Here is a 17,431-nt window from a genome sequence, read left to right on the forward strand (position 1 = left end):
CCTGTTGACCAAGTCAGATCGGATCAAGGAATGAGATGCGCCCGTATCTACAGTCATTACACGTTCTTTACCATCCACATTCCCTCTGACGGTAAGACTGCTTGATTTCCTTCCAATTTGCGACACAGATATCACAGGACATTCAATAGCCGGGGCAAGTTTTCGTTCTTTACATTCGACACGCTCTTGCTCATTTACGCCAGCTTTACGTTTACGGCCACCCACATTGTTGGAACTATTAGTACCAAGATCGCAATGACGTGCAATGTGACCTGAGTTGCCGCACTTGAAACATTTAATAACTCCGGCATTCTTCTGTTGAGATCCCTTCAGTGCTTCCAAAATTGTGTCTACCCACTCTGGCCTTTCTACTTCCACACGGCGTGCTTTGAAAACTGGCTTACACAGAAGCGACGCTGTTTCCTGAATTAGAGCATGCGATACCGTTTCAGCAAACGTTAGTTTTGGATTCGCATATGTAGCCCGCTTCGTTTCCACATCTCGTATGCCATTTATGAAGCTCTGGATTTTTACCCTTTCAGAGTATTCCACGGGTGCGTCCGCATTTGCAAGATGAGCCAATCTTTCAATATCTGAAGCAAACTCCTGCAATGTCTCATTTGCTTTTTGGTAGCGGTTTTGCAACTCAATTTGGAATATCTATTTCCTATGCTCGCTTCCGTAACGTCTCTCTAAAGCGCTCATCAGTGTTTCGTAGTGGTTCCGCTCGTACTCTGGGATGGACTGTAAGATTTCCGCGGCAGGCCCTTTCAGTGCCACGAACAGAGCTGCAACGTTATCTTCAGCATTCCATTGGTTCACTGCTGCGGTCTTCTCAAACTGAAGGTTGAATACCTCGAAAGGAACAGAGCCGTCAAAAGATGGGGTTTTTATCTTCGGACTGCTCGCTGGACCAGCTGAGCGATTTAGTTGTAACTGTTGCATAAGACCTTTCAACGCTTCTATCTCGGCATCAGTTTTGTCCTCGAGTTGTAAAATTTTTGCATCCTGCTCGTCCAGTTTAGCAAAGAGCTGCGATGATACCTGTTCCGAAATGTTTGTCGACATTCCAGATATACGTGCCTCTTGCGCTTCCAATTGAGATGACATATATGTCTTCTGTTCTTCCAATTGAGATGACATTTGCGACGCCATTTCGGAAATGCGTGCCTCCTGTGACTCCAGCTGAGATGCCATTGTCGATGTTTGTACAGATACTGTGTTCGTCACTGTCTGCGGTGTTTAATTTTGTTCTTCCATTTTTGTTGTTGTTTTTTTGCTATCATAATGAAAGTCATACTCCTCAGCATTGTAGATTCCTTCAAGTACCATAGCTACACTTAGTCGTTTTTGTAGCTGGGATTTATCGCCAAAAATAACCACTCCACGGACTTCCAACTCCTCCTTCAGTTGCTGGATCGTCAATTCACTCAACTTTGGCATTTCCAAGTTTATTCGAAGTCTTCGGAATTTATTCAACAATTCCTCTTCTGACAACAATTGTAACGATTTTTTGCTGCAAATCCTCTTATTTGCAATCCTCTGCTAAGTTCGAATCACTAATCTGTTGAATAAATAACTCCAATTTGTAATAATGTAAAATGGCCTTTATTAAAGTACTTCACAATAACAAACTGTGCAACGAATAGCCTGCTTAATAACCACACTGATTGATAGCTCAATGAAACTCTACTATTCAAAATAATACTGCTATTGCTCGCTAGATATCGTCTTAATCGAAACTGCTTGACAACTCAAATCAAACTGAATTACAGCGCCTCTACATCTGTCGCCTTTTATACTCTTTGGTTTCCTCGTTCGCCTCTTCTAGACGCTTCCAGAATCTACTAGTCCAGTATCTCTCAAACTTCTCAGCTGTAACTACAATTGCACGATTTTATAGCTTCTCTCATACCCCATGCTTGTATGTGTGAGCGACACTTCCACAATTATAATTGCCTACATTTAGGAGCATCTCAAATAAGATGTCTGCATATGGTTGTGCCTTGCTTCTCAGCTGCGTGTACCTACACATGTGTAGACATAATGATTGAATTATTGATGTGAATGTTTGTAGTTTACAGTCTCTCGCACACACATAGGCGTAAATACATCTGTGTGTGACATCTCTCGGCTGCCTTATATATGTGTATACATGATTTGATTATTGTCGTAAATACTGCTTAGCATTAGCCTTAGTGATGGTATAGCTTACTTACTTACTTAATTGGCGCTTAACCGTCTAAACGGTTATGGCCGTCCAACAAGGCGCGCCAGTCGCTCCTTCGCTCCGCCAACCGGCGCCAATTGGTCACACCAAGGGAGTTTAAATCGTTTTCCACCTGGTCCTTCCAACGGAGTGGGGGCCGCCCTCTACCTCTACTTCCATAGGCGGGTTCCGATAGAAACCCTTTCTTGGCCGGAGCATCATCTTTCATTCGCATAACATGGCCTAGCCAGCGCAGCCGCTGCGTTTTAATTCGCTGGACTATGTTGATGTCTGCGTATAGCTCGTACAGCTCATCATTAAATCTTCTTCGGTACTCGCCATCGCCAGCGCGTAGAGGTCCATAAATCTTTCGAAGAACTTTTCTCTCGAACACTCCCAAAGCCGCTTCATCTGCTGTTGTCATGGTCCATGCTTCTGCCCCATATAGCAGGACGGGTACGATAATTGACTTGTAGAGTATGATTTTCGTTCGCCGAGAGAGGACTTTACTTTTCAATTGCCTACCTAGTCCAAAGTAGCATTTATTGGCAAGATTGATTCTTCGCTGGATTTCAGTGCTGATGTTGTTGCTAGTGTTGATGCTGGTTCCCAAATAAACGAAGTCTTTTACTATTTCGAAATTATGGCTGCCAACAGTAGCGTGGTTGCCAAGGCCCATATGCGCTGACGGTATAGCTTAGTGATGCTAATATCCGTGACAATATGTATAAATGAGTATGAAAGATGGGGCACTTACCGAATCATCCTCCTTCCGCTGGCCAGTTGATGGAGTGTTGTCGGTTGAAGCTACAGTATTCCTAGGAAGAAAACACAATCACTTTTTATTAGCACCTTTTTCCTAACCATACTCATTTTCTCCAGTGGTATATTTTCTGGGGCTTTTTGATTCGCTCACTCACCCACATTCAACTTTTTACAATAAAATATTTTTTTTTTGTGTATGTTAGAGAGCCTAAGAACCTACATAAATTTTAATTTTTCTTTTACTTTTTTTTTTGTTTTTTTTTTTTTGTTTAGTAAATCCTACAAACTACATAAAAAAAATAATTAGCCGCTGCGCCTTCTGAATCTGTAAACTCCTGGCGATGTTAGGGACTCCGACTTGAAATTGTGCCGCATTTCCTTCAAAAATTCCTTCCCCTTGCTTTGGTTATTTTTATAGTAAGTACGCAAATTATTTATATATAGTTAAAAATGTTTCTTGCGCTACTCAAAACTTCGGTAAGGTTCAAGTTTACTAATAAAGTTTTTGTTCATTTGTTCATTTATGTTCCGTGTTTTTTTTCTTCTTCGATTTTTCAAATTTCAAAAATATTTTCTTTTTCCTTCTTTTTTCTTATAAAGTTTCGCTTATAAAGGGGCTTTCATTTTATTTAAATTTCAACTCTTGTATTAAAATTTACACATTATAGGGTTTTCTTTTTCAAGAATTTTTTTTTCTGTTTTCTTAGATGTTTTCGAATTTCTCGAAATAAAATATTCAACTATCTCCCACTTAAATTTTCCCTTTTTGCTCGTATTTTCGGAATTACAAATAATTCGGTCCTTTTTTTTCCAACCAATTTATTTATTTATTATTATTATTTTTTTTTCCAACTAATTAAATTTTTTGAATTTAGCTATTTTTTGTTATTTCTTACTTTTTGTATCCACACATCCAAATAGTTAGTTTTTATTTCCTTTTTTTTGTTTTTTTTTTTTTTGTTTTAGCAAATGAACCTTCATATTGGTTCACTTCACGTATTGATAAAATTTTTTCCAAAAAAGTTTTTTTCTTTCTTTTATTCACTTGTTCACGAGTTGATAAAATTTTTGTTTCTTTCTTCGCTTTTGCTAAATGTTAAATAAAATATTTTTTTTCCAAATTTCACTGTAAGTTCTTAAATTTTTTGTCAGCTTCAAAAAATTTGTTTTGTTAGTTTTGCACGGAAGGGATTTCAAACGTATCCCTTGATTTTATTTTATTTTTATTTTTTCCGGACAACCGATCGTCTTACAACTCCTTCAGTAACTGACTTGTCCAACTTTTTGCTATCAGTTTCCAAGCTCGGTAACCGCCGCAATTAAGCCACTTGCTCTCCAAAAAAAATTGTTTGCGAACTATTTTCTATTAAAAAAAATGTTTACGAGCTATTTTCCCCCGTTAATCGGCTGTTTTCGAACTATTTTCCTTTGTGTAGTTTTTGTATTTTCAGTCTCTTCAAACCTATAGAATTTATATTTTTCGCCCATACTTCCCGCGGTTATTTTTTTTTCTTTTTTAATAAGCAATCTGTCACACAATTTCTACAATGCTCCCACAGTGTAAGCCCTGCTGTTACGATACCTGTTACCGTCTGTTCCCACTTCTGTTATTAGAACTTATGTTTGAACTCATTAATGTAACATTAACTTGAACTTCAAAACTGCTCCTATGCTGTTAAACCATCTATTTGGGCTTGCCCTGTTAACATCATACAGGTTTGCTATACCTCTTACTAATATACGAGAAGCATTTCCTATGGCTACCGGAAATAGAATGTTTATGTCTGGCGGATATCTGTCGAACCTCACAAGTAGAAATTTATAAAATCCACAAGTGGCTGCCTGAATTGCTTATCCCCAGGACACACCGTGACGAAGTACACCACTTCCTACAACTGTTCCAAATGCCACTCTCGTAACCACACGCTCTTGCATGCGGATACATCTCAGCACACGGCTGTATGCAATCCCTTCAAAGATGCGGATAATATCCCAACAACATCAGCACAGGCGCGACAATCTGCAAACCAGAATGTAAAATCCTGTCATGCCAATTCCAGCACAGGCGTGCTATTAGGAACTGCTCGCGTATACATTCACCATAATGGTACCGACTACTCCGCACGGGCATTAATTGATTCAGGGTCTGAATGTTCTTTCAAGACAGAAAGACTGAAACGCAGAATCAATTCGCCGGCGAGGAAAATACATGCCCAAGTGTCAGGTATCACCAATGCAGTATCTGCTCAAGTTAGAGAGGCATCCACCATCGAATTACGTTCACCAGTGGATCCATGCTTCGGCTTGACTACTCCAGTTCTGATTCTACACTCTAAACCGAAAATCGTAAATTTACTACCAAAATGGTAGGCAACACTTTAACCACTATATATGTGTAATATTACACATCTTTGTTTTTACAAATTTCTTGTTGAATTTTACGCAAAAAATGTGTAATACTTTAGACACAATATGCCTAAAATTGTACTCACCAGTTGCATATATTTACACCCTAAGAGCGCGATTTTAAACATTAAAGGCCACAATTTTTGTAAATAAAAGGCCAGGTTTTTTAATTTAATATTTAACTTAAATATTTATTTATTCACATATGTTTATTCATTAAGTTATTAATATATTTTTTTACATAGAAGAAAATTAAAATTAGAAAATAGTATTAATTTTTTAATTCATTAATTTCATAAATATTTATTTATTAAATAATAATTAAATAATATATTAATAAATTCATCAAAATCTGATGGGGTTGGGTTCAATGCATATCGGTTTAGATATGAAATTCATCATAGAACAAAACTACAATAAAAAACTTAAATATGTTAATTAATGCATTAATTTCATACATTTGTTAATACTATATAAATATTTCTTGAGTTATTAAGATATTTTTTTTTAATTTAATTTACGGTTGCATCGATTTTTTTCATAAGTGTATTTATTTTTGCTATATTATTAATGTGTTTTATTTTCCCACGTATTTGGGACGGATAAAATTTTAAAAATTAACGCATCAAAAATTCACACGTTTGCGAAATATTTTTGGGATATTCTAAATTGTATATATATAATATTAGCAAAATAGCTGCAAAATCAAGTCAAGTAAATCTGCGTTTGTTTTTTTAAAGGTAACCTTACTATCAAAAAAATATATGATATACTTTGAGGTATGTCTTCTGGATATGTATTTAGAAAATAATGAAATGAATAAAAAATTAGACAAAAATTAAAACTAAAATGATAAGATTATTAATACAAAATTATAAAATTGTTATTTTTTTATTTTTTTATGATTTGTAGGCTAGTCTGATCTAATTTATGCTGGTGCAAATAAAACGATTAATTCACCTTACGCCCGACGTTTCGCTGAATATTTCAGCATCCTCAGGGGCAACAAACAATATCGGACAATATTAACATTTACTTATCAGTACCACCTTGTGTGGTAGTCTTGTCATAAAAGTTATGACAAGACTACCACAATGCACCAGAATAAATTAGATCAGACTAGCCTACAAATCATAAAAAATAAAAATTATTGAACTGATCGCAAAAAACCCAACAAGATATAAAATTGTTATTTTATATTTTCTTAAATAAATAACTTAAATGAACGAAACATTATACAATTTTTAATAAATTTTTGAGGATTTCTGGTAGTGCCCTGGAAAGGGTTAAAATACGTTCGTTTAACATATAAATAATATTATAATATTCACCTATAATAGAAACACAGGGCGTTAGCTCTTTTGTTCCTTTTCAACTTTTTCTATTATCGTCCCAAACTGAAATAATGTATAAAATAATTAGAAAGTTACTAAAGAGTCGAAAAAGTGAAAATTGGTATAAATATTAAAAAATATGTACACTAAAAAAAAGTTATCATCAAGGCGATGCCATCTAGGCATCATTGTGCAATTTTTGCTTATCTTAATTTGGTCATCAATGATCTTATGTTTTTGACATTTTCGAAATATTAGTTTGATACTTGTATTTGTCAAGTTAATAAACTACATACAAATGTAATGTGTTTTATAATCAATCTAGTATTAAATGTTATCATAATGAGACTAGGAAATTTATACAGTTATCATTTAGATATATTTTAAAGGCGAAACAAATATTTTCCATTGGCAAATCAGTAGTCAAGATACAAAATTGATCCTTTTAATTATACTTTTTATAATATTTATCGTTGCATTGATACCACGAAAATTATACCGTTTATAGTTTCATTTTTGCACATCGTGTATTAAAATGATAGTTATACTTTTTTTTTTGAGTGTATATACTTATGTATGTATGTACCTAATAAAATTTAAAAAGAAGCTCGTCGTTCTCCTTGAAATATTTAGCAATAGCCGTGAAAATAAATTGAGTGCACAGCTCTTTAAACAAACACTCTCCGCAAGTTTAAGAAATATTATATTTGCATTTTAACCGTGTTAACATATTTTTAAAGCTTTTAACGCGGGTAGAACTAGGACTATTTGGCAACTCCTGGAAACTGATCGTATTTAACGATAGTTCCTTACTATTTTCGCCCACATCTTTTTCCACCGAATAGTCACTGTTTTGGCTATGTTTCCGGAAAAAATGTGATAGAAAAGAGGACGCATTACTAAATGGTTTCAAGCAAGAAATTACTGGACAGTTGACGTTTCTGCTATAAGCAAAATGTTTGCAAATATGTGAATATACTTCATGTATGCTTGTAGCGAAAAAGTCGCAAGAAGCCATCGAGCAATTGAATTTGTGGTGACATCTTCAACCACGGCGTCTTTGGCAGAACGCTTTTTTGAAAAATGGACTGTATAGACATTGTAGCTTGAAAACTTTTTATTGTATTTTGGAAACAAACATTCAAACAAATTTGAAGTCAGTTCTCTTTAATTTGCAGAACTGCTTTGCACACACTTTACACACAAACTTTTCCAATATATTTGTAAAGCTTATTCACTTATATATATTTACATATATTTTAAGCTTATTCGCCTATTTATATTTATATTTATATTTTAATTCTTATTAACTTTTTTCCACCACGAGACGACAAACACGACAATGAAAATTTACAGTTACCTGAAGCAAAATACGATAATAAGTGACCGAAATTTGCACATTGTTGTGTGAAATTACAAAGCATGTATAATTTTGCACAATTCTTGCGTAAAACTACGTACTTTTCGGGTGTAAATCAAAATATTACACCTTTCTTTATAGTAATATCATCCATTTTTTTTATTTTCAACATGCATACGTACAAAAAATGGGCATTTTTACACCAAAAAATTATTTCAACAGGAATTTACCCCCATTTTAATCTTAGTTTCCAACAAAAGTTTTAGAGTGTAGCCAAACTTACTGGGAATCTGCCATTCTGCCATATCAACACGATGACTATGCAGGCATTCCCAGACTTGGTTCTGGCAGACAAGAGGTTCTACGTCAACGAAGATGTAAACCTCATACTTGGTGGAGACATATATCTCCAAATTATAATGAGCGGTCTGCAAAAGAATGTACTTAATACACTTCTGGCCCAAGAGACAGTGTTCGGTGGGATACTAACCGGTCGAGTTGAAGCACCGAGTCCAACGAAGAGCATCGGGTCATTTTACAAAGAGGTTGCATTGGGCAACCAATTAAAAGCTTTCTGGGAGATAAAAAATGTTCCCAAAAATAAAATGCTTAATGAAGAAGAAAGGTATTGTGAACAGTTATTTAAGGAAACGACAAAACGTGATGAAAATGGGAGGTATACAGTTTCGCTACCATTCAGGCAGGATTACCCTGAGAATATTAAATTAGGACCGTCACTAAAGCGCGCATGTTCACAATTCTTCGGAAATGAGGGGCGATTACTGAAAAACCAAGAGTTAGGGAGAGAGTATGTTCGGGTGTTGTCAAAATACGAAACGCTTGGACATATGAGAAAAATCAAGAATAATGTACCATCCGACGATTCGGATAATTATTTTCTGCCCCAGCATGCCGTTGTAAAGGCGGAAAGTACCACTACCAAGGTGCGCGTCGTCTTCAACGCGTCAAGTCCGACGGCGAAAGGCATTAGTCTAAACGACATACTCCACCCAGGCCCAGTACTCCAAGCAGACTTGCCCATTTTAATTCTACGTTGGAGACTGTACTGCTTTGTTTTTAATAGTGACATAAAAAAGATGTATAGGCAAATTTGAGTGACCGATAATCACGCCAAATTTCAAAGAATTGTCCATCGAACATCCCCCAACGAACCCATCAGTCTTTACGAACTAAAAACTGTCACATTTGGTGTAAACTGCGCCCCCTACCTCGCGATACGGTAAATTTTGCAATTGGCTGATGACGTAGAAAATACCCACCCAATAGCATCGAATATACTACTAGAAACTATGTACGTCGACGACGTTTTATCGGGAGGACATACAATCGCGTCAACCATCAGAGCAAGAAACGAGATTCGCGAAGCATTACACTCATCTGGTTTTCCATTGCGCAAGTGGACATAAAATTGTGAGGAAATCCTTCAGGATATCCCCAAAACGGATCTGCAATCACACATACAATCATATGCCACGACAAGGGTAGATAATTCAGATATTCTTGACTGATTTTCAGATTTGCCACGAGCTTTGAAAGTCCTGTCTTACGTGAGGAGATTCTATAAAAGAACGCATCCTAAAACTAAAGCCGTGTTCCAAGAAAGGTCCTGCATAATCTCAGCCGATGAGATTACGGCAACGACTCAAGCATTAATACGAGTCTGTCAGAAACAATTTTACGGTACGGAATATCTAAAATTGAAAAATAGGGAACCTCTTGATCGAAAGAGTGAAATACTGTCACTCAACCCATACATCGACTAAGATGATATTATTAGGTCAGGGGGCGTCTAGGGGCTTCAAAAGACATGTCATACAACGAGCGTCATCCGATCATCTTGCCGTACAATTACAGTCATGATGACGCACCATGATTCCCTTCATGGTGAGAACCAGCTCATGCTCCGCCTTATTCGAACCCAATATTGGATACCGAATGTCAAGACAATGATTCAGAGCCATCATCCACAACTGCAAAACCTGCATTATTCACCGGAAGCAGGCGCAGTCTCAACTTATGGGTACCTTTCCCTGCGAACGTACTACTTTACCCGCGCGTTCACTAATACCGGGGTAGATTTTGCGGGGCCTTTCGACATCAAAAGCTACTGCGGTAGGGGATGTCGACTGTCCAAAGGCTACGTATGCTTATTTGTCTGTTTCTCCACTAAGGCCATCCACCTAGAAGCCACTAGTGACCTGAGCACCCCATGCTTCCTTGCAGCCTTTTCGCGTTTTATCGGGAGAAGAGAATGTCCGAAAAACATCTATTCTGACAATTGTACGAACTTTGTCGGAGCTTCCAGATCTCTACGATCGGAATTCAAAGCCTTCCTGGCAGAAATCTGAGACAAAACAGCCTCCAAGTATAGCCATCAAGCATTAATTTGGCATTTTATTCCCGCCGGCGCTCCACATATGGGCGGCCTGTGGGAAGCGGGAGTGAAGAGCTTCAAAAGCCACTTCAAGAAGGTCGCTTCTCTCCATAAATATACCATGGAGGAGTTCCAAACCCTTTTGTGCCGGATCGAGGCATGTCTAAACTAACGGCCTCTCAGCCCGGCGTCCAATGACCCAACGGACCTGGAGCCACAAACCCCAGAACATTTCCTCAGTGGCAGCCATCTTCTGGCGCCGCCAGAACCAGGTGCGAACGAAAGCCCTGCCTCCATGCTAAATAGATGGCAGAAGCTCAAGGCCCTCCATCAAACCTTCTGCTGGCGATGGAAAACCGAATATTTATCCGAACTTCAAAAGCGTGTGAAGTGGAAACACCTCAAACAAAATATACAAGTGGGAGATCTCGTTGTCTTCAAAGAGGACAACTTATCTCCCAACGAATGGAGGTTAGGTAGAGTCGTCAACGTACACCCCGGCGAAGATAACCGAGTACGTGTAGTCGACCTCTTTACCGAGAAGGGTCAAGTCCAACGACCTTTGGTCAAACTGATCCTTTTTCCCAATGGAGGAGATGGATTGCGAGAGGCCAATAAAAAAAAAAATAAAAATAAATGTAAGGCGCGATAACCTCCGAAGAGATCTAAGGCCGAGCTTCTCTTCCAATTTGCGTTGTGCTCCTCTTGATTTTTCCCTACAAATTGGCCGGACGGGACCTACATGTTTTATGCCGACTCCGAACGGCATCTGCAAGGCAGATGAGTTTTCACTGAGAGCTTTTCATGGCAGAAATACAATCGGAGCGCTTGACAGACACTGCCGAGGGGCGACCCCGCTTAGAAAAATTTTCTTCCAATTGAAAAATCTTATTTCTAAAATTTTGATGTTGCTTTGCCCGGGAGTTGAACCTAGAGCATACGGTGTGATAGGCGGAGCACGCTACCATCACACCACGGTGGCCGCCAAGAGAGGCCAATAGCTCCTCCTAACAAGCCCTCCATTCCTCTCCCTCACTCCCTTCCGAACTTCACTTCCCTATCGATAATCCACCAAAACCCAGCTCTCGTTCACCCGGAACGAGGCCAACCAACAACCCTAATGCAGATCCGCATCTGCCACCGAAAACAAAGGCATTCTCCGGCCCATTCAATTTTTAAATAAAAAGAAAAAAATTTAACTCAAAATTCACTCGTTATCCCATAACGAGGACAACAGAGAAGCCTACCGTAGAAGGGCGAACCGCTCTGCCACAGAAAACAGCTGCACTCGTTGGCGCGCAACGAGGCCCACCGCAAGCCTAACGCAGATGGAAAACCCATCTGCCCCAGATATTACCATTACTAAAGTATTCAGATTTTTAGAAGTCTTAATGTACTCAATACGATAAGAAAATTGCTAGACTCATCAAAAAAAGGATATTCAAATGTCATACCCCAGATGATTGAAAAAGTTCAAATTTAAAAGTATTTTTTATTCGAAACATCAAGGTATCGTTGGGAGGAAAGTGTACCTTGCATGTGATTACTCCTGAATAAACATTTATGATTCATATTCTTAAACACTTTTGTTCTTTTTTCATCATATTTGATATGTTTGGAGGATTGTGCTTTACTTAGTTTTGAATGATATTTGACTACTTTTCAGAATCATTTTTGATCATATTAAAGAGCGTTTTTCCAACCATATGATGGAATCCCATGTGAATACGAGTACGATTCATTTTTACATCATATTTAATACATAATTAAATATTATATAATAACCTTATTTCATCAGCGGATGAAGGCATCCTGACGTTCCAAGATGAGCTATTTGAACCGCAGTTGATTGGCAATAATGAACTTGACGGATGTTCATACACGACTACAACATCCAACAGCATCTATGATCATCATGTTGTTGTGGTTGTAGCAGTGCTTCGCCTGTTGCTACAACAACAGCATTTAAACTTCTTAAAGCCTTTAATATGTTTGCAATATTTATAATTTTATTTGAATTTTTATTTATTTATTTATTATTTATTTATTTAAGTTCAGCCTACAGAATTTAATTCTTATAGACTAGATATAGTACGCAGTTAATCAATTAAAAATAGTGTATAATTTTAATTTAAATATACTTATACTATCATTAAACTCAATAACGCTTGCATAGGTATTGCATAATCTAACGCTCCTAGCAATCGGCTCGTTCATGGCGTAATTAGTAGAGTGGAATGTGTATACCAATAAGCGATTATTTCTTAAGTTACGAGGCGGGTCATATAAATTGACCAAATTAGATAAGTCGTCACAGTGTATGTTATTATTAATGACATTATAAATAAAAAGTATTGAGAAGTATATTCTCCTACCATATAGGGACTGCAAGCCCATTAGTTTCCGTCTACCAATATAAAGTTTTATTATGATTTTCCCAAGAGATATTGGGTAGATTAAAGTCGCCTAAGAAAATAATTTCATCACCAGGCTTTAGAGAATTTGAGATTGCAATCACATTTTCTAAATGTTTTACATACATTTCTATATCACTACCAGGAGGAATATAAGAAACTAAAAGTATTAATGATTTGTTGCTAGTAAATTTAACTCTAACACAGATTTGATCTAACAACCCATCGGATAAATCAAGACTGATTGCGTTACTGCACAAATGTGCTCTTACAGCCAGTAAAACACCACCACCCTTCTCGTGCCCAGTAGCTAGAACATCCCGATCCTTTCGGTACACATTATAGTGATCATCGAAGTATTCGCTTGAAGATATGGCACAGTTTAGCCAAGTTTCAGTAATAGCCACCAAGTCATATTCATGCAATGATGTATCGCGACGAGTTTGGCCCGCTTTGGTGCGCATGCCACCAACGTTCTGATAGTATAAAGAGTATTTTGAGCTAATTGATACGTTGATATTTTGCGGCACTACAACATTTATGTTATTGTTGCTGCCTCTCCCCGCTTTTGAAAAAATTTAAACGGCTGCACTGTTACATTGGCTGGCCAAATGTTAGAGCTCAAGAGCTTATCGCAAAGTATAGGAGAAGTTCCAAGTTTAAGAATTACTCTTCTTAAAGAGTTAGTATCGATACCTCTTTTAATAAGCGCATTACAATATAAGTTTGATGATTTAATTGACGTATGCTTGGAGACGTATTCCACTATATCATTAGCAGTCACTGACGGTTTAAACGAAGCCAAGTGTAACCATTTTATGGGAGAAGCAACAGCAAGTTCTTCACTTAAATTGCATCCAACAACAACTCTACGACTCTTTGCATTCTTTGTTGCGCTTTTCTCCCTATTTTTCTTAATGCCGAGATCGGCAGAGCTGGCATCAGCTGTATCACTATCACCCTTTCTCAAATTTTTTGTTGTGACTGTTGAGAGCTTTAGAGCACGCAGCATTAGCAGTAGCAGCGAAAGCAGTAGCAGCGAAAGCAGCACCGGCGGCAGCAGCATCAGAATAAGAGCGAGGTGAAACATTCGGTGTGTTAGACGAATTGGAGATAGCTTTAGAGCACGCAGCAGTAGCAGCACCGGCGGCAGCAGCATCAGAGTAAGAGCGAGGTGAAACACTCGGTGTATTAGACGAATTGGAGATAGCGTTGACATTTGCATTTTTGTCATCTAATGATATTGTTGGTGGTTGAATATTGCTATGAGAGCTTGGCTTAGCAGAAGAATGGCTCTCTTTGACAGCCATACCAGATGAACCATTTGACGGGAGATTAGTGATTTACAACGTTGCTGATTTCGGTTCAATAACCTTCGCCTTAGAGCGCGTCACCATGGCGCCGTCTACAGTAAGAAAATCATTATTGTCCTCTTGCTGGCACTCACCGCAATTAAACAATTTCAAAAATGTGTCTAATGCACTGATATTTCTATTTTTGATTGAGAGAACACAATGGCACAATTGTCACATCTAAACATTATATTTTTATTGTTTTTGAACAAATTTAAAGAACATGCCGATATGTTTGCACATTTTAAATGAGTTTTAGACTTGCAAAAACCACATTGAAAATGGTTATCTTGCAAACACTGTGTATTACATTTTAGACACGTTTTCATTGTAAACAAAACCTTTAAAATGCGAAAATAGAAAAAGACTCAGAGCGCGAAAGAACACGTCCGTTCGCTACGCTGACTAACATTTATTATTGAGAAAATGTGAGCATATGAAGACAAATCGGATTTTCCATCAAAAGTTTAAGTTCAACAAGTATAAAATTCATTATTTAGTCAACAAAGGTAATAATGGCGTTTCCTGATTTTAATAGGAACGGGCCATAGAAGTTGGGGAACTGTAAACGTTATCATCGGAAGAGTATCTAAACAAAGCGTCCACATCAATATTTTCCCCCAGCTGCTTAGGGGGCTCAGACAGTACCTGTCGTAAGAGGAGACTACAATACCCAAATGATCAAAGCGCAACCCATTCAAGGCGGTTAACAGCGCAGTTTATAGCTTCTCCAACCTAGATGTCAAACTTCACCTACCCGTAGCGAATCCTATCTCTTTATCATCTCGGAGTAAAAGGCAGGTGGGCGTTATGACCTATAAGTTTTAATATCGTAATACTAAGTGGTTCCTCAGGTGGTCTGGCGTGTACCTTAATAGTGCATGTTACCGGAACGTGACGGATCTATACGGGAAAGCGCCATCAACATCGACAACACTGCACAAAACCTTCGGGGAGTGTCTTTATCCCTATCTCAAAATGGCAAACATAAAGTCTACTATATCTATATATTACGCTTACCTAAGTAGAGTCCTGGTTCGATTTCATTTAGAGCACACCGACCCGCCATCAAGGTCTTCCCGTTGTAGCGTGCTAACTTCTTGCAAACGCCTCTGCTGTTCCCTTGGAACGTTGGCACTTGGCGGTCTGCGAAACGTAGAAAACCTTTTATGCAATCCTTACCAAAGTTTGGCCCCGACACCACACATTCGATTCGCACCAATCGCAACATACTCAGCATTTGGCATCCTATTTTGAACTGTCCGGAGGACCGATTAAAATACATTTTCAGTTGACACTTCGTCTATTTTACGATTACCCTTACCATGAAAGATATCACCAGGAACTTTACGATATTGCACATGCACTTCCGCCTTAGGTTCATTCAATGCTTTACCACAACGCAATATAAAGGGTACACCTCCCTAACGTTCATTGTTCATACGCATCACACCCAACCCATATGTAACCAGTGGAATTCTCTTAACTGGCGGAGCAATTAAATGTCCCACACGTTCATCACGTTCTCCATTTGGGTTGCCACTATATTGCCCCAATACCATATCACCTAAGGTTAAAGCTGGAATGCTTTTCAATACTCTAACCTTTTCATCGCTTATACCGTCGGGCTGATAGGAATTTGGTTTCTCCATAGCGACCAGCGAGAGTATATGTAATCAATGGGTTTGCATGACCTCACGTATAATGCCAAATTCATCGAAGTAACCACCACGTCCTTGAGTGACAAATCGTCCTTCTTATCTTATGACTCATAAGCTTGTACTGGCGCTCAACGTCAACATATAAGGTCTCATATTATCGATTCGCACCTCCTCAAGTAAAGTAGAAAAGAATGACTCCTAATTAACTTCTGATCCTAATGCAGCCAATGGTAGTAATGGTATTATCAGCGTACTAAAACGTTCCTCAGCTTGTTGCTCATCACTTAAGCGCAATGCGATCTATTTACGTAAACTAGATAAAAGAGAGAATTGTACACGTTGTACAAAAATTTCGAAAATGAGATTCAAGTTTACGCAACATCCTATGGGAGTAAATACAATAGCAGGACGTAAATAAGCAAATTCCATATCATCTGTTTAGGCAGGATGCCTAACTTTTCCGCATCTGATCGCGATCCCCCTAATGCAACTCTGCGATTCGATACTCGACTTTAACTTATAGCCACCCACACCATCACCGCCACATGCATGTGCATGCATGTACATGCACGTGTATGTGTGCTTTTTGTCAGCACTCATGCATATGCATGTCCGGGTTGATGTGTGGGTGCCTTTCCCCTCCAAAACGGAGGATTTTGCGAGTCAACGGTTGTCGTTTTCTATACAACCGGCCTCTTGGATTTCAACAGCCGTACGGCTCACATCTGCCGCCAGCGATCTCTGCCGTTTGTCAAAAATATATTCAGGTAATATTGTAACCAACCAATTTGTACAGTTACCCAATAAAACATATGTTATAAAGAGAAATCTCGTATTCTCTTATTTTTTATTTCCACACGCCATATTCCCATTGAGATCGACCCCGGTGCGCCCACCTCTCGCAAGGATCAGACGCACCTCGGCCGAACATTTGGTCCATCTTCACCAGGAATTTGGAATACAGTACCTACATATATACAGTCCACATCCGTACAAAACCATTATATGCACGCTTGGTTATACACTTTGGTGGTAAATTATTGTGGTGATACACTATTGGTGGAATTTTGACAGTTTTTTGGTGATACTCAACAATTCTGATAAACACGCTTGGTGATACACTACAATTGACTAACAACATCTTGCAAAAACACTGAGCAAGCGAAAGCCAGCTAAAGCCACTGCAACACATCAAGCCATCTCGCCACATAAGCACCACTATACAAATCGCCATAAAAAGCCAGAGTAAGTGCAATATTTCTTGACACATTTTTTTTGGTTAAAACAATAAATAAAAAGTGCGAAAAATCAATTTAAAGTGCCATACGTGATTGTAATTAACCGCGAAAAGTGTGAAAAAACTGTGTAGTGCCAAAAAGGAAAATAAGTGCAAACGCGTTGCATTAACGTCGTTTAAGATTCCTTGTGACTATCTGGTCTGTCCCCCCACCAGCGGTAAGGCTCTCCAGGCACAGCACAGGGAAGAGGTGCGCATAACCTCACTTTCAAAAAAAAATCACGCCAGTTGACTGCGG

General features: G+C 38.3%; 2 protein-coding genes across 9 annotated transcripts in view; one reads left to right on the plus strand and one right to left on the minus strand.

The window, feature by feature from the left end:
• LOC137237037 (striatin-3-like) overlaps positions 1-17,431 on the plus strand; it is a 636,631-nt gene that overhangs the window by 556,179 nt on the left and 63,021 nt on the right. Inside the window, exon 1 of one of the 5 annotated variants that reach the window (XR_010948772.1) lies at positions 16,495-17,141. The exons of the other annotated variants lie outside the window; for them this stretch is intronic. The gene's annotated coding sequence lies outside the window, so the exon portion shown is untranslated. Of the gene's footprint in view, positions 1-16,494; positions 17,142-17,431 lie in introns of those variants that run through there. 5 annotated transcript variants of the gene reach the window in all.
• The window catches only part of Cad86C (Cadherin 86C), a 2,678,031-nt gene that overhangs the window by 398,193 nt on the left and 2,262,407 nt on the right, over positions 1-17,431 (minus strand). The gene's annotated exons all lie outside the window — the stretch shown is intronic.

The sequence above is a fragment of the Eurosta solidaginis genome, chromosome 1 (genome assembly GCF_040869045.1).
Source record: "Eurosta solidaginis isolate ZX-2024a chromosome 1, ASM4086904v1, whole genome shotgun sequence".
Taxonomy (NCBI): domain Eukaryota; kingdom Metazoa; phylum Arthropoda; class Insecta; order Diptera; family Tephritidae; genus Eurosta; species Eurosta solidaginis.